This window comes from Caretta caretta, chromosome 15, assembly GCF_965140235.1.
Source record: "Caretta caretta isolate rCarCar2 chromosome 15, rCarCar1.hap1, whole genome shotgun sequence".
Taxonomy (NCBI): Eukaryota; Metazoa; Chordata; order Testudines; family Cheloniidae; genus Caretta; species Caretta caretta.
In genome coordinates this window covers 21,562,584-21,587,292 of record NC_134220.1, presented here as the reverse complement: position 1 = coordinate 21,587,292, position 24,709 = coordinate 21,562,584, and the positions used below count along the sequence as shown (strand labels likewise).

Sequence of the window (24,709 nt, the reverse complement as noted above, 5' to 3'; positions counted from 1 at the left end):
CTAAGCACATGCTAAAGTGACTTTCCTGGATCAGAACTTGGGATAACATTATCAGGGTTTCTGTTGGGGGGATATGAGAGCTCCTATATGTACTGTGTCCTAGACTGCAGAAGGTTGAATTATGTTACATACAATTTGGTTTCTTGGTTTCATCAGCTGAACAGAAACTGAACATTTAACTATGCTGCTGAGACTTTCCTAGTAGAGGGTAATAAAAGGCAGCCTTTCATCACTTTGAATCCAACATGGCCCTGAACAACAACGTAATAACAACATAAAAATCTGTTCCTAACTGCCACTGGGTTCATACCATTCACTGCTAGGGCACCTCCTTGTAGCTCATCGGGGGATAAGCTCATCATTGGTTTGACGCCTCCTCTTGTGGTTTCTCAGCCCCCTTGTCCCAATCTCTCACTCAGCAGCCTCTCCCACGCTCCCCGAGCTGCAGCACTCTATCTTTGTGGCTTGGCCCTCCGGCCAGGGCATTATAGCTTCCCCCACTTCAGGGTATCAAAGTCTCTCTATCCAAACCACCTCAGGCATCTTCAAAGTCCATTACGCTGTCTGTGCTACTACCCCGATGGCTGGTAACAGAACCCAGGCCCACCCTCTACACTGGGTTCCAGCCTAGGGACCCTACAATCGGCAGCAAAGGACCACGTGGGCTCACTCTTGCTGCTGTTTTCCCTAGGCTTCTTTCTACTCCTTTCTCTCAGCCCTGAGAGTGATTGCCGACTCTCTGCCCCTGGGCACACGCACACCCGAGTGGAATAGATGCCCGCCTCGACAACTCGAAGTAGAAGAACTACTCCCTTTGTGCCTCCCTGATCACAAAAATGCTACAAACGGACCAGGGAGCAGATAGGGCCATGATACTGCTTGTTCCCACACACCAGCTGACCCAAAAATCTGGCTGAGCATGCTGAACAGCTTATGCAATCTCCCTGATCGGCTTGGGAAGTACGATCCCTCCCCCAGTTCTGCAGGGTCCGTGCGGCTACTCAGGGTGGTATCTAAGTGCTAAACTAGCTAAGCAGCCCTCTGTTCAAACTACAGGCGTGCGAACAGCATTGTGCACCACAGTGCTGCACTGTAACTCCCCGTGTGGACGCTGCAGGAGTGAACTTCAAGGTCCGTTAGCGTGAATTCAGGAGTCCTGTTCAAAGAGGGCTTCTTCGGTGTGACTTGGGGCCTTTAGACAGTTACAGTGCAGCACTTTGATGTATGCTGAAGTTCAAACCGCCACAGTCCAAAATGCGGGGCAGATGTCCACCACTGTTTCTCGGCAATCAGAATGAGAAAAAGGAACGAACATCAAGAACAAGTAGAGGATTAAGCCACTGTAACAGTCGCCTCACCTAGCAGGAATCCTTGTCAGGTTTGCACCACTGCCTCTGTGTGACTGATAGGTGAGTTGGAAAGTGGTAAGAGCAGGCTCCGAAACTAAGGGAAATACTGCAAGTTAATTCTTTTGCAGTGATAATATGACATGCCATACTATCCATTGAGAAAGAATCAGGACAGGGGCCAAGGGAGTTCACTCTCTGGTAATTTAAATACAGAAATAGATTAAACATGTGCAAGTTGTGAAAAATATTGCAGAAGCCGACTCGCTTGTCCTGATCACTCAGACTTTTATTTTTAAATTACTTGGCACCATATGCTTTTTTGACTCTTGGGCCCTCTGGAATTCTAGCTCTTTGTTTCCTTACTTCTGTTTGCTTCCATAAATAATTAGTTCTTCCCCCCCAACACACACACACACTACCACCTGCCCACTCAGATAGTTCTGTTTTTATAGACAATACTTGGTCTACTGCTGTCTTGTGCTCCAGATAGATAGCAATAGTTGTAACTTTACATTCAGAAAGTGGAATCCATTGTTTCCTCCTTCTCCATTCATTCCCACACTTTTAGACACCACATCATCTCCCTCAAATGACCCCTGAAACGTCCTAGTACATGTTAGCAAAGCCATGTTAAGCCTCAATTCAGCAACGTGCTTAACTTTAAGCATTCATATTCCCAGTGACCACAGGAAAGTCACATGGGGGAAAAATAAACTGAACATTTTTTACATTACTTCTTTAAAATGATTGTTGGTTAGGAGTAGAAATTGATGGATTAAAATTCAGTCCGTGATTTGTTAAAAAATCCCATTAAATACCCTTAGAGTGAAAAAAAATCACTTTTGTTCTTTTCATATAACCAACATTTAACTGAAGTCTTTCCAATATTTTTATCTGAACATCTTGACAATTTTTCCCCCAGTGATTTTACCATGCTTAAGCAAGTCTTATTTCCATTTCCATGGGCAAACATAAAACACTGTTGTGTCTTCAGAAGAAATGACGGGAAAGGAAAAATCAAAGGGTCATTGTGTTTGATCCTCACAAACACACATGGCAGCAGTCCCTGCTCCATCCAAAAGAAAATTTAAATTGACTGGGGATTGGATAGACATTTGCATGTGGAGATAGTGAAGACTCCTGCATCGGAAGGATAGTCTTGTGTTTAAGGTACAGAATTGGCAGCTGAGGTAGCTGGGTTCTATACTTGACTCTGTCAAGTACTTCATATAACCCTTGGCAGATCACTTTATGCAAGTCACTTAAATGGGCACTGTGGCTTCTCAACACCTCTGAAAACCAGGTCCACTAAGCTTCAGGTTGATCACCCAAAAAACTGAGGTACCCAAAAATCAATGGCTGTTTTTGAAAATCTGTCTCTAAGTGATTTGCCCAAGGATATGAAGCAAGTCATGGTCAGAAGTCAAAATTAGACTCAAAAGTCATTGGGGGTCCCAGTCTTGAGCTCTGATCACTACCTTGTGTCCCCTTCTCTCAGTACAAACCTTTTTAAATTAACATAATAATATTAACTATTAGCCATTTAAATGTCTGACAGATCTCCAACTATTTGCATACATCTCCTAGTAGTTATTTTGGCATATTACTATTATATATGCTGAATATTCATGTGATGCTTTACAAACAGAGTGGAACACACCCCTTTCCCCAAAGATCTTATAAGGTCAGGCTCAGAAGGGGAAGACTCCATAATAAGCTTTAATGGCTTCTTTTTGTGGGGGAAAATAAAAAACTATTTGAACATAAGCTTCTTCAATGAAAAGCAAGCTTTTGAAATTTCAGAAATGCCCACGGGCACTTCCCCATCTCAGGAGGGCATCTAGTACGGAAACAGCCTTAAAAGCTGCACTTTAAGCTGAAAAAATCTTACAACATAGCATTAACAGTAAATATAATATTTAAATATTAATATTAAGCACCTACTCTCTTGCTTTTCTTGATGACCACTAGATCACACACTCCTCAGAAATCCCTCCTCTCTCATCAGCCTCTGTCCTCTCCCTAGTCTTCACAACATAGCCTAATTTTAGGCAAATCAGTTCTTTTCACCTATTTAGTTGTCTATGCAATTTCCCCTAGGGGGCGATACTTCTCCAGACTTATTACCTGCGAAGGGATTCGCATTAATTACCTTCCAGTGATTTTAGTTCCTGCAGGAAACATTTCAGCTCCCCCATCAAGCCAGAAATACAATCTCTCTCTAGCCCATAAAGATAGAGAATGATTATAAAGTTGATACAATTGTCTTTGAAAAATCCATGTGTTAATAATATCTCTCATAGCCTCATTTTCCTTACCTATAAAATGGTGATAATGATATCTGCTCACCTCTATTAAGTATTTTGTGATCTTCAGATAAGAAGTGCTATAGAAGGTCTAGATCTTATTATATCAGCTACATGGCCCTATTCTTCATAAAAATACAGACTCTCTTGAAATTCTGATGCTGGAGTGAATAATTGTCTGTGCAATGTAGCTAGTGTTTAATATTCTTTCACTATTTGGTCATACGTATGTTATGGCCACGGCAGACAGACATAAATAAGAGGGCAACAAAAATGTGGACACGTTTATTCACTCCCAATCCCAGCATCATCTAACATTTGCTGTTTAGTATTTATTATGAGGCTGTTTTGTTTTTCTCACCTTGAGCTCTGTGATATTCCGAGTATTCAACACACACAAATGATTTCCTAAAACACAGAGTGGATTTCTCCGCATATCCCAGCCCCCAAAACACACACACACGACTGGAGTCTCTGACGGACCATAGGTGGGAATACTTAGCTTTTTGTTCATTTCCACAGAATATGTCAAGCAACCTGAGCCCTGAAGCCAAACACACTAGCTGCCTAAACATAAATATGTCATCTTTCCTAAAGCTTCCCAGCAGTTGAAATGAATTGTTATCACTGGATAGTTGTCTAATCCCTTGATGGTAGAAATACATATAACGTTCTTGTGGAAAAGGAGTATACAAATGCATTTTTGATAGTAGAGGAACAATTTCAAGGCAACCTTAGGCCTCCCAATTTCACTGAATTATGGGAAGGGGAACACACCAACAATCAGTTTCTCATCAGTAATGAGTTATTTATGTATGTTAATACCATAATACTCTTATCCTAATGCATAAGGCTATTCTGCTAACTACAATTATGCAATACTGATGGTGCTTTCACAAAGGCCGTACGAAAATTAATCTGAATGGACTACAGGCTTGATTTTTCTCTAGTACAGATTTTATTCCAATGTAACTCCATTAGCTTCAATGGAGTTTCTCCTGATTTAGCTCCTACCACTTGAGCGAATGGAGTAACATTAGACAGCTGCCACTAGTCATCAATGGGGCCACCCACTAACGGGCAGCAGGCAATCACACACATCATGCCAGTTCATAATGAATTACACACACATGAAAAGAGAAGCACTTCCACCATTTGTGCCCTACTGACCACAATATTTCTGACAAAGTGGAGAAACTTAAAGCCTACTGTTTTACAATGAGCGAGATATAGACTTTTCTATTTATTGCAAGAGATGTTTGTTGTGGCTGCTCAGTTCCCAGTGCTGCAAACCCTTAGGTCATTTGGAAAACTACAGTTACATGAGTAATACTTTGAATACTCCAACTGAGTTCAAGTAGGGTATTCAAGTGAATAGTTACATGCCCAGGTGTTCATAGGATCAGGACTTTAAGTCCTGCCTTGCAGGAATTCTGAACAGGTCACATTCATTTACTGTGCTTTATCAGTTTCTTTGCCATTGGCCATGTGGCCAAAGAGGTTGCAATGTTCTGGTGCTCCAACAGAGATAGATCATATCTTCCTTAGTTGTGGCTAAGAGCCCTACTTCTACTGTCAGCTAAGTGAGCACTTTAGCTCAAGAAAATGCCTTTGTGGAGCCAAAGATCATGGGTTCTATCCCTGGTGGCACATCTGAGAAATTTTAGCTGCTGGATTTACACACAGGGTGAACTCATTCAATTTGACCTTGTAGAAATTCATTCGGACTAACGCAGAAACTGAACTAACGCAGAAGTATAGTCCAAATCACCAACAGCCAGATTACTTTTCCACAAAACTGCATTTAAAGAGAGTTAACCTGTACTTTTCAAATTAAAATATATCATGTAAACATACTCTGTGTGGCACTTTGGTATGAAGCAATAAGATCTCCAAGGCTGCTAGGGATTCCTTAAAATGAAAATCTAATACATTTTTTCAAGAAGAATTTTGTGTAATGGGAAAAGGTAACTTCCTCAGCCACTAATCAAGTTGCCAGAGAGACTAGTCTGATTGCTGCCTTTTAAAACAACCAGAACTTCATGAGTTCCTGTGTGCACTGGAGAAACCTCTTTGTATCAAAACTGAAAACAATCTGAAATGAAATCCACCATTTTTATCTCTCTCAGTGGAAACTTGCTCTCTTTTAACAAAAAACATCAACATTATGGAACAATGGCTGGCCCTCCTCTGGGAAATTTAAAAGACAACCACGTCTAACGCAGACCAATAGTGACAACTGCACAAAATGGAAGCCATAGCTAGGATAACAAAGTCATATTTTCCACTATTAGATAGCTCAGTCTATCATTCACACAATGGACACCAGAAATCTTGGGAACTACTCTGTCACAGATAACCCTTTGGCATCTAGGCAGTTGCAGTGCCTATCAAAATGGGTTTATTGGTGAGTTTTTACCATGTGTACAATGGGAGCTGCTGGGTGCTAAGCTATTTTGAAAATCTGGTCCTTACCTTCTAAGATACAATCCTGCAAACACTCAGACATATCAATAACTTCACTCATGTGAATAGTGCCCACTGAAATCAATGCAAAAATATGTCTATGCAAATGTTGACGTGAACAGAACTACCAATGTGGGTGAATTATTCATGTGCCTAAGTGTTTCCAGATCCAGGCCTCAAAATAGAGACACAGAGGATAGATACTCCATTCATAAGGAGCAGTATGGAAAAATGCACAGAGATGGGAGTGGGATTAGGAAATGAACAAAGCTTCAAGGCTGGCACCAATGGCAAACCCAGGAGTTATTCATCCAACTCTGCAAGATGAGCTAATAATGGGAAAAAAAACACCACAAAATTCAAGTACATAATTTACAGTGTTTTATTGAACCAGCTCTAGTGAACATTAATCAGACAGTCCAAAAGAGTTAGTTCTAGCATCAGTCTGCTTTCACAGAAATAGAGAACAAGCAAGTAGCCTATTCTCAGAAATAATCTGCATTCAGAGTATGCCATTATAAAAATAACCATCATCATCTTTCTGTTCTAAACTGTAAACTTTTGTTCCCAGTACAAGGTCAGCACATTTAAAAGCAGTCTCTCCTTTGTAACCTAGCCATGGTAAAACAGCCTTTCTGCTGCACACGAAGGTTATTTGGACTTCAAGGCTTTTCAAATGTAGGGAACATAACCAAGGCTGACATGTTTCTGAAGATGCATATATTCAGAGCTAGTGGGAACTCAGCGAAAATAGGTAAAATGCAACTATTTCCTAACTCTCTTAAAGGATTTGGCAAAACTTTGCATCATGGCTTAGACTAATGGCTGTTGAGATTGTACCAGACCTGGCTCAATTTTAAGATTTTAAGACATAATTTAATAATAAAAGTCAACAAACATCCCTATCCTAGAAACAATGTAACCTTAAGTAAGATTAGCGCTCTTCCTGCTGGAGTAGAGGAAAAAAACAACCTGATTTATTGTTCCATGTCAAAGTCCAGAATAATTTGGCAGAGAAGATCTTCCAGTACAGGGCTGCATCGTCACCTGTTCTTTGTCACCTCTTGAGAGGCGATTCACCACTGCAAACGGGAAACTTCAAGTAAAGCAGCAATATAAGCACCTTAAAGGCTGCTACTAACTTAAGAACAGAACCGTGACTAAGGGTATGTCTACATTGCAAAGAAAAACCCACGGAGCTCAACCTCAGAGCTCAGGCTTGCAGGGCTTGGGCTGCAGGACTTGTGCTGGAAGGCTAAAAATAGCAGTGTAGACACACACTCAGGCTCAGGCCGGAGCCCAGGCTCTGAAACCCAGCAAGGGCAGAGGGTCTCAGAGACCAGGCTTCAGCCCGAGCTCTAATATCTCACTGCTACTTTTAGCCCCACAGCCTGAGCCCTGCGGGCCCAAGTCAATTGACCCAGGCCCTGACATTCAGCACCACAGGTTCTTCTTTGCAGTGTGGATGTTCCCTAAGCCTCTGAATTCAGGAAGTCACTTCAGCAGGTATCTGGGTGAGGGGGAACCCCTGGCTGGGCTCTAGGTGAAGATGGGGTTTGGGTGTATTGGCTGGGGGGGCTCAGAGCTGGGCTCTGGGGGGGAGGGGTTGTGGGCGTCTGTCCCCCCAGCTAGGCTCTGTGGGGGAGGAAAGGGGGCAGAGAAACAGAAACTGGGTTGTCATAGGGGTTTCTTTAACTTTCTACTCCTGGAGGAATTTGTGTCTGTGTTTGTATTGTTACAGACATACTTGCTGACAGGCATTTTGAAATAAATTACAAAAATAATTGAAACTGGCATGATTATGTAGTGTTATTTTGACAAATGAAATTTGCAGAATTTTAAAATGTTGTGTGTGCAGAATTTTTAATTATTTGGTGCAGAATGCCCCCAGGAGTAAGATATGTATGTATGACATCCCATTGATCTATAAATACATGACACTTATGAGAATCCCATTTGTAACAAAACTGAAGGCTGATCTAAACCCAACCACTTTAATCAAAAGAAAGTCTCCTAGGACAACCTTAGCAATTAAATATGTGCATTTGAACTTCATACACACACGCTTAATTACATTGTACAGTAGAGAACAATTCTGCATTAGCAAGGAGACAGACTAGATGATCTAATAGATCTTTTCCCTTTCTAACATCTGTGCATTTGGAATCTGCCTATAAAAAGGGAATCCTAAAGTTTTAAACTACAATGGAAGGTGGTCCAGTGAAACACAGCCTTGACCCTTTAACATTCTGGCTGTAGTATGCAGTCATTCCTGCCCGGCAGGGTGAGTAGGGTGATCAGGTGTCCAGTTTTCAACCAAAACAACCAGTCAAAAAGGGACCCTGGCGGCTCCGGTCAGCACCACCAACCGGGCCATTTAAAGTCCGGTCGGCGATGCTATGGCGCTAAGGCAGGCTAGTCCCTACCTGTCCTGGCTGGCACCGCGCTGTGCCCTTGAAGCGGCCAGCAGGTCCTAAGCAGGGGGGTCAGGGGGCTTCACGTGCTACCCCACCCCAGAGCCCTCACCCCCTCCTGCACCCCACCTGCCTCAACCTGCCAGTCAGCCTCACTTCAGTCCCTGGAAAAATCATGGAGCAGGTCCTCAAAGAATCAATCCTGAAGCACTTGCATGAGAGGAAAGTGATCAGGAACAGCCAGCATGGATTCACCAAGGGAAGGTCATGCCTGACTAATCTAATCGCCTTCTATGATGAGATTACTGGTTCTGTGGATGAAGGGAAAGCAGTGGATGTATTGTTTCTTGACTTTAGCAAAGCTTTTGACACGGTCTCCCACAGTATTCTTGTCAGCAAGTTAAGGAAGTATGGGCTGGATGAATGCACTACAAGGTGGGTAGAAAGCTGGCTAGATTGTCGGGCTCAACGGGTAGTGATCAATGGCTCCATGTCTAGTTGGCAGCCGGTATCAAGTGGAGTGCCCCAAGGGTCGGTCCTGGGGCCGGTTTTGTTCAATATCTTCATAAATGATCTGGAGGATGGTGTGGATTGCACTCTCAGCAAATTTGCGGATGATACTAAACTGGGAGGAGTGGTAGATACGCTGGAGGGGAGGGATAGGATACAGAAGGACCTAGACAAATTGGAGGATTGGGCCAAAAGAAATCTGATGAGGTTCAATAAGGATAAGTGCAGGGTCCTGCACTTAGGACGGAAGAACCCAATGCACAGCTACAGACTAGGGACCGAATGGCTAGGCAGCAGTTCTGCGGAAAAGGACCTAGGGGTGACAGTGGACGAGAAGCTGGATATGAGTCAGCAGTGTGCCCTTGTTGCCAAGAAGGCCAATGGCATTTTGGGATGTATAAGTAGGGGCATAGCGAGCAGATCGAGGGACGTGATCGTTCCCCTCTATTCAACATTGGTGAGGCCTCATCTGGAGTACTGTGTCCAGTTTTGGGCCCCACACTTCAAGAAGGATGTGGATAAATTGGAGAGAGTCCAGCGAAGGGCAACAAAAATGATTAGGGGTCTGGAACACATGACTTATGAGGAGAGGCTGAGGGAGCTGGGATTGTTTAGCCTGCAGAAGAGAAGAATGAGGGGGGATTTGATAGCTGCTTTCAACTACCTGAAAGGGGGTTCCAAAGAGGATGGCTCTAGACTGTTCTCAATGGTATCAGATGACAGAACGAGGAGTAATGGTCTCAAGCTGCAGTGGGGGAGGTTTAGATTGGATATTAGGAAAAACTTTTTCACTATGAGGGTGGTGAAACACTGGAATGCGTTACCTAGGGAGGTGGTAGAATCTCCTTCCTTAGAGGTTTTTAAGGTCAGGCTTGACAAAGCCCTGGCTGGGATGATTTAACTGGGAATTGGTCCTGCTTCGAGCAGGGGGTTGGACTAGATGACCTTCTGGGGTCCCTTCCAACCCTTATATTCTATGATTCTATGATTCTATGAACCCGCAGCCCCCTCTCACACGCCAAATCCCTCAGCCCCACCTCTCAGCCTGGAGCCTCCTCCTGCACCCCAAACCCGTCATCTCCAGCTCCACCCCAGAGCCAGCACCCCTAGTCCAGAACCCTCACCCCCTCTCACACCCCAACCCTCTGCCTCAACCCACAACCCCCTCCCACACTCCGAATCCCTCGGTCACACACCCCAGCCTGGAGCCCCCTCCTGTACCCGAAACTCCTCATCCCCAGCCCCATCCCAGAGCCCACAGCCCCAGCTGGAGCCCTCACCCCCCTGCACCCCAACTCCTTGCCCCAGCCCAGAGCCCCTGCTCGCACCCTGAACCTTTCATTTCTGGCCCCACCCTGTACCCTGCACCCCCAGTTAGAACCCTCACCCCTCCTGCACCCCAACCTCCTGCCCCAGCCCAGTGAAAGTGAGTGAGAGCGGGGGATAGCGAGCCACTGAGGGAGGGGGAATGTAGTGAGCGGGGGACAGGGCCTTGGGGAAGGGGCAGGGTTAGGGTGTTCGGTTTTGTGCGACTAGAAAGTTGGCAACCCTAAGCACTCTATAAATATTCTGAATAATTAAACTACCAGAAATGAGGTGGTGATATCAAGGGCATAAGAGGATGAGAGGTCACAGAGCAGTGACTTGCAGGGCCCATTTGTTTCACATGGCTTTGGAAGAGAAGTCAGTGGGATGGAAGCGTAACCCAGAATTTGACATTCCTGTGTGTTACCCGAGAACTTCACAGTGCTGCAGCTAGTCACCTTCTGTGTTCCACCACTGTTGGCTAAAACCCAAACATCACATAGCTAGAATTAGTTTTAGGAAAAAGAGAGGCCAGGCCGTGCAATTGCATGTTTGCCATTTTGTTATCAGAATGGGAGAAAAAAGTGAATGTATTGTGAGAATGGAAGGAATGTTTGGACAGCTGATCTTGGTTTTAAGTACCTCTGACAGCTTCAATATGTAACTTTTATTTTTATTATGACTATAAATGTTTTGATAAGAGAAAATGAGTAGTCTTGTTGAAATTAAGAGAATTGGTGACCCATTGGGATTACTATGGTGACCCACTAAGAGTCACTTATGCGTTTTATTTGAAGTTAGCTCTAAAAGATTAGGCAAAAGAATTTGCTTTGGATCGGTCCTAGGAAGTTTTCTTTGGGCAAGGATCTGGCATTTTACTGTCTCCAGCAGTCAGACAGAAGGTAGGCCCCACCCTGAAGCCTAGCCTCTGTCTGTGTGTGAGAGAAAAACACCAAAGTTACCACTGCTTAGGGTTCTGAAAACCCTGGGTAACCGAGTGCAGTCTCATGTGCTGGCTGTTAGAATTTGCATTTTGGAGTGTTTGTATTTGTCAATAATTGTCGGAGCACTCAGAGCTTGTGAATGGGCCCTTATTATTTATTCTCTATCAAAAGGAAAGAAAAAGAGAATCCGTGCAGAACACTGCAAGAAACAATCAACCGAATAATATTGACATTCCTGCAACATCCAGCTGCAAGGTTGCAATGAGAGCAACACACCTGACTGTTTCAGAACCTATTTCAATTACTAAACTGCCCACTGGGTCTCCTGCTAAAATAAAAGCGCATCTAAATGCCACTGCGTCACCAGGGTATCAGCTTACTGCTGATAACGTACACAGAGCCACGCATCCAATAGGAATAAATTTCCACTCCCGTTGTTGCAACTAAATCACTGCTAACCATTATATGCCAATCGTGTTTTCCCTTGGGTGGTATTAGAATGTTAATTGATTTAATTTGTGGGCTGAGGGAAAGCAATATTCTTTGAGGGGGTTTTTCTTTCGATTATCTTTACGTATGACCTAAATAAATGATTCATTGTACTGGAGAGACAGAAGGCCTAATTCTGTTCCCACTCACGCTGGTGTAATTCCACTGCGTTCAGTGGAGTTACTCGTAATTTACACTGGTGGGAGTAAGAGCAAAGCCTCTTGAATTATCCACCACTAAGGTGGAAATGAATGTGTAAACAAATTGTTATGCCCTTGCTCCTTATAGGGGAGAAGCAATTCAATTAGGTGCTTGTAACAGACTGGCAGTGGTTGTTTGTTTCACTCCTACCCTCATGGCAGATGTTGAATCCACTGGGGAAGAGTTAAATGGGTTTGCCTGACTGGATGGTAAAGCTAGCTCACTGCTCCACAGCAATATAAGGGAGATGAGACCAGATTTCTGGAGAGGAAGGAAGAGGGGAGGGAGGGAGAAAGAAAAAAATGTGAGCTAGGGTCAGACATGTCCTGAGGAAAGGAATCTGGGGGGTAACAAACCCTGGGGAAAAGCCATAGGTTGGGGCAACGCAATCATGGGGTGAAGGAGGCAGGTGTTTAAACTGGGTTTTTCTTTGTTTTGGAGGTATCTTTTTGTTAATAAGCAAGTCTCCAGCAGGCATAACACTTGATTATTAATTATTATTATGTGTACTATAGCAATGTGCAATTCTGTTCAAGTGAGGAGGGATCTCCCTTGGTTTACATGGTTCCAGAGCTCCAGTAGCCAGTTAAGACGGCAAATAGAATGATCCACATTTTCACTAAAAACTCATACAAAACAAAGTAATACTTTCTGAACCTTATTTCACAGAAGCAATGAGGACATGTGTTTCAAAGGACAATGTGCAGAAAAAACAAAACAAACTACAGTGCAAACACTCTCTTGCCTTAAGCCTCACACTGAAAACAGGATATGCAAGTGATAATCTGAAAAAATCTGGGTAAAATTTTTAAAAGCGGCCAATTAATTTAGGAACTTAAATCCCATGTTCAAGTGATGCAAGAGCCTAACGGTATGTCTACACTGCAATAAAACACGCACAGCTGACTCGTGCCAATTGACTTGGGCTTGCAGGGGACAGGCTGCGGGGCTGTAACATTGCAGTCTAGATGTCTGGGCTTGGGCTGGAGCTCAGGCTCTGGGACCCTCCCAGTCATGGGGGGGAGTTTATGGACAGGGCATATAGCTCCATAAAGCTAACGGACATTTGTTAGTTAAACCATCCACAATAAGCAGAGCCAAGTTCTTGAACGGGCTGGCGGGGACGACGACACTGATCATACAAGAACATGGAGTGAAACAAAAACATTCTGTATCTTCCCTTCTTCCACCCAGACACCTTTTCTCCAACCAGCTCTGATGAGATGCGGGAGTCTGGCAAACTCACGCCCAGCGGGAGTGCTAACACTATAACGTTAAGCGAGGAGTTACTGTTCTAGAGTTTGGCTCAAAGCACAACAGCCGGTAAAGTTCTTGAATCTAGTAAAGTGCATTTAAAATAAATCTTTACATAAACTTGCTATATAACACATAATCGCGGTTGCAGTTATGGATCAGACTGAGCCAAAACCCTAGGTTTGGACACCCTCACAAACTCTGAACAATTTCAGATTTGGATATGAATGTTGTGACTTAGTAAATTGCAACTCAAGACGGCCCTAAGTGTTCAGTGAATTGTGATAAATACGGGTTTCTCCAGCTCAGTTGTAGACTGCCATACGTGGCAATAAACAGGAGACAGCTGACTTCCTGAGCTCTGTGCGGAATTTTTCTCTCATTTTGGTCTGAAATACATGTTTACTTTTCCAAGTGCTACAGAGAAACAAAACAAAACAAAAAAACCTGGATCACGTTTCATAAAACAGTATTTCTGTCACCTTCCCCATTCCAGATCCACAGCCAACCAATTAAAAGCTGTGTTCAGTGAATTTAAATATTTTCTGCCGTACGGTCAATACAAGTTTATAGCTACAGTATCTGAAATTTTAAGCAGTAAATCTTCACATATGAGGGGAAAAATTGTTCAGCACTTAGAGCAGAGTACTGGGACTCAGGACTTCTGGGTGCCATTCCGTGCTCCCCACCTAGCCATGTGATGTTGCAGAAGTCATTTATTCTTTCTGAAAAACACATTTAACAATGGAAGTCATGAGGCTTTATAAGCCAGATCCTCAGCTGATGTAAATCAGCATTGCTGCACTGAAGTCAATTGATTTACACCAATACATATTGCCCAGTGTTTGCTAAAGGTTTATAAATATTTAAAAGGCAAAGTAAACATGAAACATTTGCTAGTGTGACATGAGTTTTAACATTTGAATTAAAACACTATTTGCAAATGCATTTAGATTAATCCAGTGGTGCTTTGTTTTTCAATATCTATTAACTAATTTAACCACCTTGCTCCATTGCTCTCCAGTCCCATTTTCCTTGTTTTAATAATCTATGTTCCACATATCTCACCAACTCAGTACAAGATAAGAATCATTGCAACTGAAGGACATGATGTCTTTGGCGGAGGTAGGGTGATCAGATAGCAAGTATGGAAAATCGGGACAGGGGGTGGGAGGTAATAGGCATCTATGTAAGAAAAAGCCCCGAATATCAGGACTGTCCCTATAAAATCAGGACATCTGGTCACCCTAGGTGGAGGCAATGTTGGCTCTTATGTAGCACTTTTCATCCATAGGGCTCAGAGTGCTTTACAAAGGAAGATAAGTATCATATGCATTTTACAAAGGGGTGAAGCGTGTCATCCAACATTACCCAGCATGTGAGCTGCAGAGCCAGAAAGCCAGCCCAGTTCTTACACCCAATGGCCTAGGAACTGGAATATAAGGTACTGAAGGATGGGAACATAGGTAGCTACCATTCTTATTGGATATACTTCCACAAAAATAAAGTCCTTCCTTCCAAGGACTGTTTGTTAGCTTAATTTAAAAATAAACCTGTCAAGAAAGGTCTAAAGGTCTAAAATACAACTATAACTTTGTCCCAGCGTACCAAATATTAACTCTCATTAAACAAATGTTAGCAATACAAACATGTAGTGCCAGGGGTACAACCGGCACTAATTTATTTTGTGTATGCAAAATTGACCTGTTTAGTATTCAGGAAATAGACTCAACCATGCTAGATCAATTAAGTACAAAAGCAGAAAATGTAACTGAAGTCTGTCATTTTTTGTTTGCCGACCATTACTTCCCAGACGTTCATCTCTTATATAATTGGATACTGTAAAAATCTACCGTGCCCGTTTTTCCCTTGTTCATTTTACACAATTCTCTAATGTTCAAATTTGACCATTCAAGAGTAATGTAAAATGTATACATTCAAATGTACAAAAATAGAATGACTTTGAGGAAGTTAAGGTCACAAAACGATGGTCATGAATTGTATTAGACATGGGGAGAGGAAGGACTGTGTTGAAGTTAAGGCAGATGAATGAGAGACAGGAAGATGTGGGTTCTTTTCCTGGCTCTTCCTTTGTAATCAGGAGCATGTCACGTAGCCTTACCAGGCCCTAAGTCCCCCATCTGTAAAGAGTATGGCGACATTTCACCCTACCTCCCAGGGATGCTGGGAAGCTAAATTTATTATTAATTGTGGAGATCATCAGATCCTTTCACAGCTGATCTTATCTGTTGCTTTTACAGATTTGCCACTGCCCTTTTAATCCAGGTTTCCAAAAAAAATGTCCACAGTCAAACAAGATGGGCAGGAGAAGCATGAATTTATAAGTTCTCTGGGGCAAGGACCATTTTCTTATTTGATGTCTGTGCAGCATCTAGCACAATGGGGTGCTGGTCCATGACTGGAGGCCAGGGCTCCTAGCCTGTAGGGTGTTAATAAAATAAAATCATCATAATAATAGTAAAGCCTAGCTGGGACAATGTAAATGCTGACTCCTATTAGTCAATAGGAATTTTACCAGTATTTCAATGGGAGCAGAGTTGGGACAGCGCTGTCTGCTTTTGAAAACCCCAAATGCAGAGACCTTTTTCCCTGCCGGGTGGAAGTGGGAGCGGGGAGGGGAATTAAATGCAAACAACTGTATTATTGTAATGTTAAGATCAAATATTTAAACACAAAGCGAGGAGATGCCAAAAATTAGAGAAAGTTGTAACATTGTACATAACTTTTCAAAAGCTTTACCTTCCCTACCCTACACCCAACAGAGGTTGAGGCATTCCCAAGACCATGGGAAAACCAGCTGGGGCTTAAGGGATTTGAGAATACTAATCTATAGTAGACACTATAAAGGCAACCTGAAAATATACTACCTTGCTGAACATCTCAGACATTTGTCTACTGTGTCTCGTAAAATGGTTTAAAGATTTTAAAACATTACACAGATCCAAATTGTGCTGAACATTGGAAGCAAACTCTAATGTAAACAAAATACATAAATCAGCGTGACACACTACATATATTTCAGAGGGCTTAAAGTTGCACACATTCACCATTAAAAAGAAATGAAGAGAAATGGAAGACACAGCAATCCATTAAAATATTAATGAAGAGAAATCTAGAAAACTTCAAGTACACATGGATGGATGCTTCATCATCATCAGAATCATGATCACAAGGGACTGATTTATTAAGATTGCTCTGATGATAGTTAACAATCCATGTTGTATGTAAAATTCTGTTGCTGTTCATTCTGAAATATTGATTTTTAAGAAACTACTAAACCAGAGTAGTGTTTTTTTCTTGATTTCAAGAATTTTACTTAAGCAATTAAAGGATCAAGTCTGCTAAAGCAGATATTTCTATTACACACTTTAAGTGATACAATTCCACACCAGTTGGCAGCAAGAGTATTTGGACAAAAGAATGTAACTAACAAAACAAATTAATTACACAATATATTTAACATCCAAGGCCTGGTCCTGCAATGGGCTGAATACCATTCAACTCACTTGACATCTGTGAATGTAGAAGGTATTGACAAATGACTATCATAAATCCTCAATATCAGCAAGCTGCACTGGCCCCCTGATTTAAACAAGCAATTAAATTCTGCTTCTGGTATTATTAAAATAGGCATTTAAGTCACTGTAAAGAAAAAGGCCAAGATTTTCAATTGTGACTTGTGAATTTAGGGACCTCAGTTTTGCAGTGTAGAGACACCTTAAAGAAGCCTGGTTTATGAGCAACTGACCCTCTGAAAATTAGACACCTTCAACGTTTCTCAAGCTGGGCAATCAAAGTCACCTTTGAAAATCTTGATCAATGATCTCAACTTTATTTGCTGTTACAACATTATTTGTTAGTTTGAGGTTGTCAAGAAAATATCTGGAAAGCTCCCCGCGTCACCACTATCTGCCAAAGAATTAGAGCTTCAAAAAATAATTTCAATAGGTCTGGTCATTTTTCACATCAAAATTCACTCCCTGGCTAAGAATATGCATGCTGAATCTCTATGAGAGTTAAACTAAAACTACAAGTAATAGAAATGCTTTCTCCAAGTGACTGAGTCAGTAATAGATCCGAAAATAGAAGCCTGAACTTCTGTGCTTCTAGAACCATGTTCCCCTTTTAGGCTTTTCAAATCCAGGTGCCAATGTGATTGCCTGAAAGTGTCATTTGGGCATCTTATAATCAATGAGTGTTTGAAAATTGGACTGACTGTATGGTTATCCCTGCAGTACACACCTGAATTTCCACTTAGAGCTTTTGACAATTAATTAAGGAGGAATTCACAACCATCCTTCTTCACTTATCTTTATTTCACTATAAATAACATACACAAAGTATGTCAATCCAGCATTCTCAGAAAAAAATTATTCTGATGACCACCTAGAGATTGATAAGAACAAGTGTGGAAATGAAAGTGACTATAAAATTACCTACTGTAGCATTAAGGATTCTTCTCTCCTACCAACAGGATAGATAGAAGATTGGTCGATTCCAGTGTGACCTTGGAGTTCTCTCAACAGAATAGTTTACAAGGTCTTCTCATGACAATGCACACTAATATTCTACCTACAGTCCAGTTGTGGACGTTGTCATATAGGTCTACATTATAGCCAGCTCCTATCAACCTTGACTAAATAGTCAATTTCAAGTACATCTACTCCTTAAATCTACTTTACGACTAATTAAAATGAAACTACGCAAATCAGGTTCCATAAATATTTCTCAACAAGCTTGCCTTATTGTAATGCACAAGGACGACAGAATAGCACACAGGAAAATCAGTGGTTGTCATGGTAACTACATGGCCCAGCAGGTGAAAAATTCAGTCCTGTGGCACTTATAAAGGCAGGATGAAATAAAATGAATTCATATGTAATGTCGAGTATAGCTTACAAGCTAAATGGGTTTTGACGTTTTGATTTAAATTATATTTTTAGAACAGTAAACATTAGAAAGAAGTGTGAACTTCAGTGTCACATCAGTAATTAGTGAATTATCCCTTGTGGGTATTATAAGTGAGCTGTAGCTCATGAAAGCTTATGCTCAAATAAATTGGCTAGTCTCTAAGGTGCCACAAGTACTCCTTTTCTTTTTGTGAATACAAACTAACACGGCTGTTACTCTGAATACTGGACAGAGGTTGACATTGAAACACTGCATAATGATTCAAACCTCTACATTAAGTTCACACCAAAAATATATTGCAACTGACCTTTCAAAAGCAGAAGATGACTTTTCACTTTAGACAGAAAAGGAAAAAAAGATATAGACAGACAGATGCTGAATAATTTTCAGCGTTTGACATGCAGGGAGTGAAGTTCTAAACAACTCAGCTACCACTAAAGAATTTCAGTTTTCAAAACAGGTAAAATGCACATGTAGAACTTCTGAATCTGACTTTTCAATAAATGTTTCATCTGTCTTTAAAACAAAATACCATGTGTAGAATTTGAAATTAAGCTGACAGTTAACCAAACTAAAATGTGACGGAGCACCATATTTATGAGATTTCTTTTGCAAACCATCTGTATATTTTTCTGAGCCTCCGTCAGACCTTTTTTAATTAAGATTAGCTAGAGACAAGTGCTCTCCTAAAACACTAAATATTGATTTACTGCTACCAATACAAACACAGCCTCTCTACCCTTTGCCAGTTAGTGCATGCATGAAGTTAAATCATGCAGCTTGCCCTTTATTTAAATAGCTCTTAATGATGAAAAATCACCATGGCTAATATTTTATTAATAACATTTTAAAAACATTGTAAATCTTAAAAAACATAACTTTAGAATACGAAAATCTGTAAGGAATTTCTAATATACTAAGTTATTTAAACAATAAAAATAAGCCTTTAGTCCCAGAAGTTTGTTTAATTTCACTTTCATTATCCATTTAGTGAAATGCAATCATTTTTATATTAGCGCCTTTTTGTATCCTTCCATTTATCTAACTTTAGTTATCCAGAGCCCAACTGCACAGGCATCAGAGAAAGAGAAAAATTATAACTAAAAGATATTAGAAACCATAAAAATGACCTATAATAGCCTTTCCAAATAAAATGTCATGATTTTATTATTTTGTATTGTGGTAGCACTAGGAGCCCCACTCATGGACCAGGACCCCTCTGGGTTAAGTACTGTACAAACAGAACAAAAAGATGGCCCCTGCCCTAAAGAATTGATGTTCTAAATGTAAGACATGAGACAAGCGATGTACATAGACTAACAGACCAGGAGTACAGGGAAACAATGAGGCAATTTTACAGGTTCAATATCTGGAGACCTCCCTAGATAAGAAAAAAGAAAAGGAGGACTTGTGGCACTCTAGAGACTAAAATTTATTTGAGCATAAGCTTTCGTGAGCTACAGCTCACTTCTAGGGTAATTTTTGGGTGGGGAAGCAGGGGGAGAATTCCACACTTGGGGAAAAGAAGAAAATATTTATCTTGCTCTTTGATTTTGTAATTGTTTTTATGATCTCTCTTCGAAGCTGCTCGGAATGTCAGAAGTAACCCTTTGTTGGAAAGATTAGTGGAAGGGTGAATTACTAAATGCAATTTATCATACAGATATCACCTCCACATACGTGCCATGTGGATATATCACTCACACAGACATACACATACAAAGCACTGTCAGTGGCATGTGAAGCAAGACTAGGGCATATAAAAGTGTGAAATAGTTTTGTTATTATGTAGCACTTTTCAGCTGAGAATCTCAATGTGCCCTAGGATAAACTGGTGAGGTATATATGATACCTATTTTACAAAGAGGAAACTGAGGAACACAGCTGTTATGGAATTTCCAAAAAACAGGCATTTTTTGGTGTCTCAAGTCACTCCTCTGAAAATAGAGGGACTCAGAAGCAATGAACACTTTCAGAAATTTGGACTTAAAACATTTGCCTGATGCGAATCAATTTAATGGCAGTGGCAGAGCCAGAAATACAAACCAATAATGCAAACTTCTGTAAACAACATTTCAATCCATGGAAGTGTGGGAGCCTGGCCATAACAAAATTTTGAAGACTTTCATCTTTAATTCTACTATCTGAAATCCGTTCCAAGCCCTCTGTGCTCTGTGAAGACAACTTTCCATGCATTTGGGGGACGGCACAACACAGAGACCCTTTAAGTTTATCTCACAGAAAAGGCAACAGATACTTGTGGAAAATTATTTTATATATCTAGATATAGATAGATATCATTAAGGCTGTAAAGCAATCATTTGCATAGTCTTAACACAAAACCAAATGAAAAGTAAATCATCATGACCCCAACCCTGCACATTTGAGTCCATGTAGGGAACTCATTGTTTAAGAACTGAGTGGCACTGGAACAGTTTGTTCAGAATCCACAAGTTATTTCCCCCTCCACCCCCCGGATAGTAAGCCCAATAGATCCCTGTTTCCTATCAACAGGTTAAGGAATCACCAGCTACAAATGTATTATGTTGCAACCAGAATTGTCTCTTTATAGTTTCCCTTATGTTCCCAATTAGTTTCCAGACCTCTAACAAACATGTTACTTGGTTGCTTCAATTAATCGCAAATTCGCTTCAACAAGATTAATTAGGTGTATTTCCCCCTCAAACTTAAATTGATAATTATTTCATTCACTCAGATGCATGCAGTAACAACAACATGTATTTTACTCCAACTTACTCAGAAAGCAGTGCCACACACATGCAGTTGCATCCACCTGCCCTCCTCAGTGATACAGACAACAAAAAGGAGTGAGAGTTTCATTCTGCTCACCAGTGCTGTATTGCAGCATGCTGATCAATTAAAATTAATCTTCCTTACAAGCTGGTGCAGACCTTCTAGTGACTGCCTGGAAACAGAACATCACTCCCTTGCGGGTTGTGCAAGAGGAGGTCCTTAATGTGCCCCCACAACTTCCTAGTCACTGTGCCGAGATGAAGCAAAAGCCCATCATCAGAAAAGGTAATTCTGTAAAGCACCATTAACTTTATTTGCACAAGGATGGCTATCAAGCCATACACAACTTCCTGCTTCTCTGCAAGCCATCCAGTGAAGTCTTTAATGATCTGGAACTCGAGTAAATAGTTACATTTTTTGTTTGTTCTAGGGGGGAGGGATAGCTCAGTGGTTTGAGCATTGGCCTGCTAAACCCAGGGTTGTGAGTTCAATCCTTGAGGGGGCCATTTAGGGATCTGGGGCAAAAAATGGGGATAGCTCTTGCTTTGAGCAGGGGTGTTTGGACTAGATGACCTCCTGAGGTCCCTTTCAACGCTGATATTGATATTCTATGATGTAAAAGTTTACTGCTAAGGACCATAAGGGTAGGTGGGAGGTGAATCTAAGACCTGATTTAGCCCCTGGTGTCCAGCATTTGGGGTAGCTCCATTGGTATTGATCCCTCAATGGAGACATGCAGAGGGTTGCATTAATTGAGCTAATCAAAGTTTATCCCTTGTAAGAGGGGTAAAATAATGATTTGTCCTTGTCAGCACTAGTGCTATTATACCAATTGCTGAACTGGGGCTATTCCAAAGTACAGACATGCACACACACAAACAACACAGGCCTTGGTGTAAACACCAAGCAGTGATTATGGTTCATAAATATTAAGGCCAGGAGGGACCATCATAACTATTTAATACAGTTTTCAGAGTAGCAGCCATGTTAGTCTGTTTCAGCATAAATTTGTTAGTCTCTAAGGTGCCACAAGTACTCCTTTTCTTTATTTAATGCAGTGTTTCTCAACCAATTTTTGACTTTGAATAAGGGGATCACCAACCTGAAAAGGCTAAGTGAGAAACAATTAGTCTAGTTTGACCTCCTGCACAACCCAGGCAAAAGAATCTCACCCAATAACTTCTGCACCAAACTCATAACTTCTGTTTGTGCTAGAGAATATATATTTTAAAAGTAGGCTTACTTTAAAGAATGGGAGTGATGGAGAACCAGGGAAATGGACTAGCTGACCTCTCGAGGTCCCTTCCAGCCCTATGATTCTATGTTAGCTTTACTTTCTCCCCCACATTCTTTTAAACTCAAATTTTCTTGGTGCTTAAGGATCTAATCCTGTTCCCAGTGAAATCAATTGGAGCTTTGTCATCGACCTCAATGGGTAGATGACCGGGCTCTAAATTAGAAGATTTGCTTTCTGACATTAAAGGACTTTGGGAAATGAGCCATGAGAAATAGAAAGATGAAATTTTTTACAGATTGGATTAATAGAATGTTACAAATGTATATAGTGTTTGTGGGCAAATATATCAAAAGCTACAAGACATAACAAAGAAAATTAAAATTTCTTCATTGGCACTTGTACGAGATGTGAAAAGCATTGAATTAGAGATTTTAATAATTCAACAGATTTGGGGAGGATGAATATAATTATTAATTCATAAAGTAACTTGTATGATGGGATGTTTTAGGGGATACAGAGCCTCTCCCCTTTAGCACACCTATTTGATCTGTCACAGATTGATAATGAATTAATGTCATCACCATTCAATATTTGGATCGTGTCCTGTGTTGAACAGGTTTGGATGTCCCAGTCTGGTTTCCAGAGAACAGGAATTGACACCACAGAACCCACTACAGTTTACACATTTAGTAGCAGCATTAATAGAGAAGTAAAGGATTGAATACACAGAGAGATTGAACTACCTTCTCTCACTCCTGCACGGGGTCCATCAGCGCTTAGGCAGAATGGCAGGATACGGTGGAGAAGCTTCCATTGCTACCCATCCTATACCTGGTCTATGTAAACAGAGGAGTCCATCTCCAGGTTTGTCAGTCCAGCAACATTCACAAGCAATAAATCGCCCCCTGCTACAGTAGATTGGCATCTCTTCATTGCCCTTTCTAGAGCTATTGCAATCTACATTAGCTAAGGATTTGGCCAGTAATTCTTTTTAATCCATTGAATAATTTAGTATTTTTTCCTTAATTTCTTAAATATTTCTGTTATTGTGCCTCTCCGTAGATAGAAATCTATGGTCTGAACTGGCTGAAGTTTAATCTTAGCTAAAGTGGCACTTGCCCTTCTAATGCCATGAACATAAACATATTTTGGACAGAGCATTCGTCTCTCCTAAGGAAATCCTGGAACTTGGTGGGAGTATGTACAGAATGGCTGTTAGTGGAATCTACTACTATCTTTTACCAAAATGAAGCTTTGAAAATTTCTCATGCTGAATTCAAGATCAGAAAGAAAATAATTAATTCTGATATTAATCCTATTTCACTTTAGGTGGTCTTTACAAATTATTTAGCATTTAATTTCTTTGGTATTGCAACATAAATTGTCAAGTCAGCTGCAAATTTTAGGCTTACATTTTAGCTTCCCTAAAGTCTGGAGGGGTTGAGGTCTGGGATTTTTGTTTGATAAATTATCAAAATATAAAAATAGTAGGAAGGCTCATGGCTGAACTGAGATCTGAGCTTCCTCAAAGTTTCAAGGTTATCTGATCTATGTGCCAATGATAACTGATGATTAGGATATCTTTGAACCTAATTCTGAGAAAAACCAACAGACCCCCCCACACACACATACACAGCAAAGAATATACAGAAACAACATAATTTCTGTTCTGTACATGACTATTTACAAGTATTACCAAGATCAGCTGAAATCAGTTCACGCAACATCAACCCTTTCAGCTGATCTGCTGCACTGGATTTAGTCAGTCAGTTTGGTTATTAACACTAGCCAACCGCCTTCCCCACCTTGACAAACTGTAGTAATTTTGAGGGATGCATTTAAAATGCTACAACATCAGGCTATCAAATGGCAAAGGATGATGGATTGTTATCCTTATACTCTCCTTTTGGTCAGAATTAGCTGATGTCCCCTGCCCATACAAAATATTCAACAGCCTTGTTTATTTTATCCAAGAAATGGCAACAGCCAAGGAAATGAGTAAGTACAGGAAAATAAAGTAACAGTAATGCAAACTCCTGTTTCTTCATTATATGACAAAAATGGGTTCAGGAAAAGAGACAAAGTTAAAACAAGACTACTGGGCATGGAGGGAGAGAGACTGAGCAGATTCTGGATACAGTGAGCCAAAACTTCAGCTGACAAATTACTGTGGGTCCAATGAAGTCAATTAGTTACACCATTTAACTCAAATTGAGGATCTGGCCCAATAGTTCCACTTCCATTAACAATATAATTGAACAATTTAACTTTTCAACAAGAATATTTAATACATTTTATATACACACAAAAGTAAATATATATAGTATGTCTCCTTAAACAATGTGCAGTCTCTCATATTTATATATGATTGTTAGTTTATAATATAGATATATAGATATAGATATAAATACAATTATTGAACTGAGAAATGCCAGTGTAGAAAAGTTATTCTGGGAAATGGATGTAGCAGCTAATCATAGCAAGACTGTGAATAGCTCCCCACCTAAGGGTTGCCAACCCTCCAGGATTATCCTGCACTCTCCAGGAA

At 40.9% G+C, this 24,709-nt stretch overlaps 1 protein-coding gene across 20 annotated transcripts in view; it reads right to left on the bottom strand.

Moving 5' to 3' along the window:
• RIMBP2 (RIMS binding protein 2) overlaps positions 1-24,709 on the bottom strand; it is a 289,653-nt gene that overhangs the window by 139,499 nt on the left and 125,445 nt on the right. Inside the window, exon 1 of one of the 20 annotated variants that reach the window (XM_048821721.2) lies at positions 20,928-21,015. The exons of the other annotated variants lie outside the window; for them this stretch is intronic. The gene's annotated coding sequence lies outside the window, so the exon portion shown is untranslated. Of the gene's footprint in view, positions 1-20,927; positions 21,016-24,709 lie in introns of those variants that run through there. 20 annotated transcript variants of the gene reach the window in all.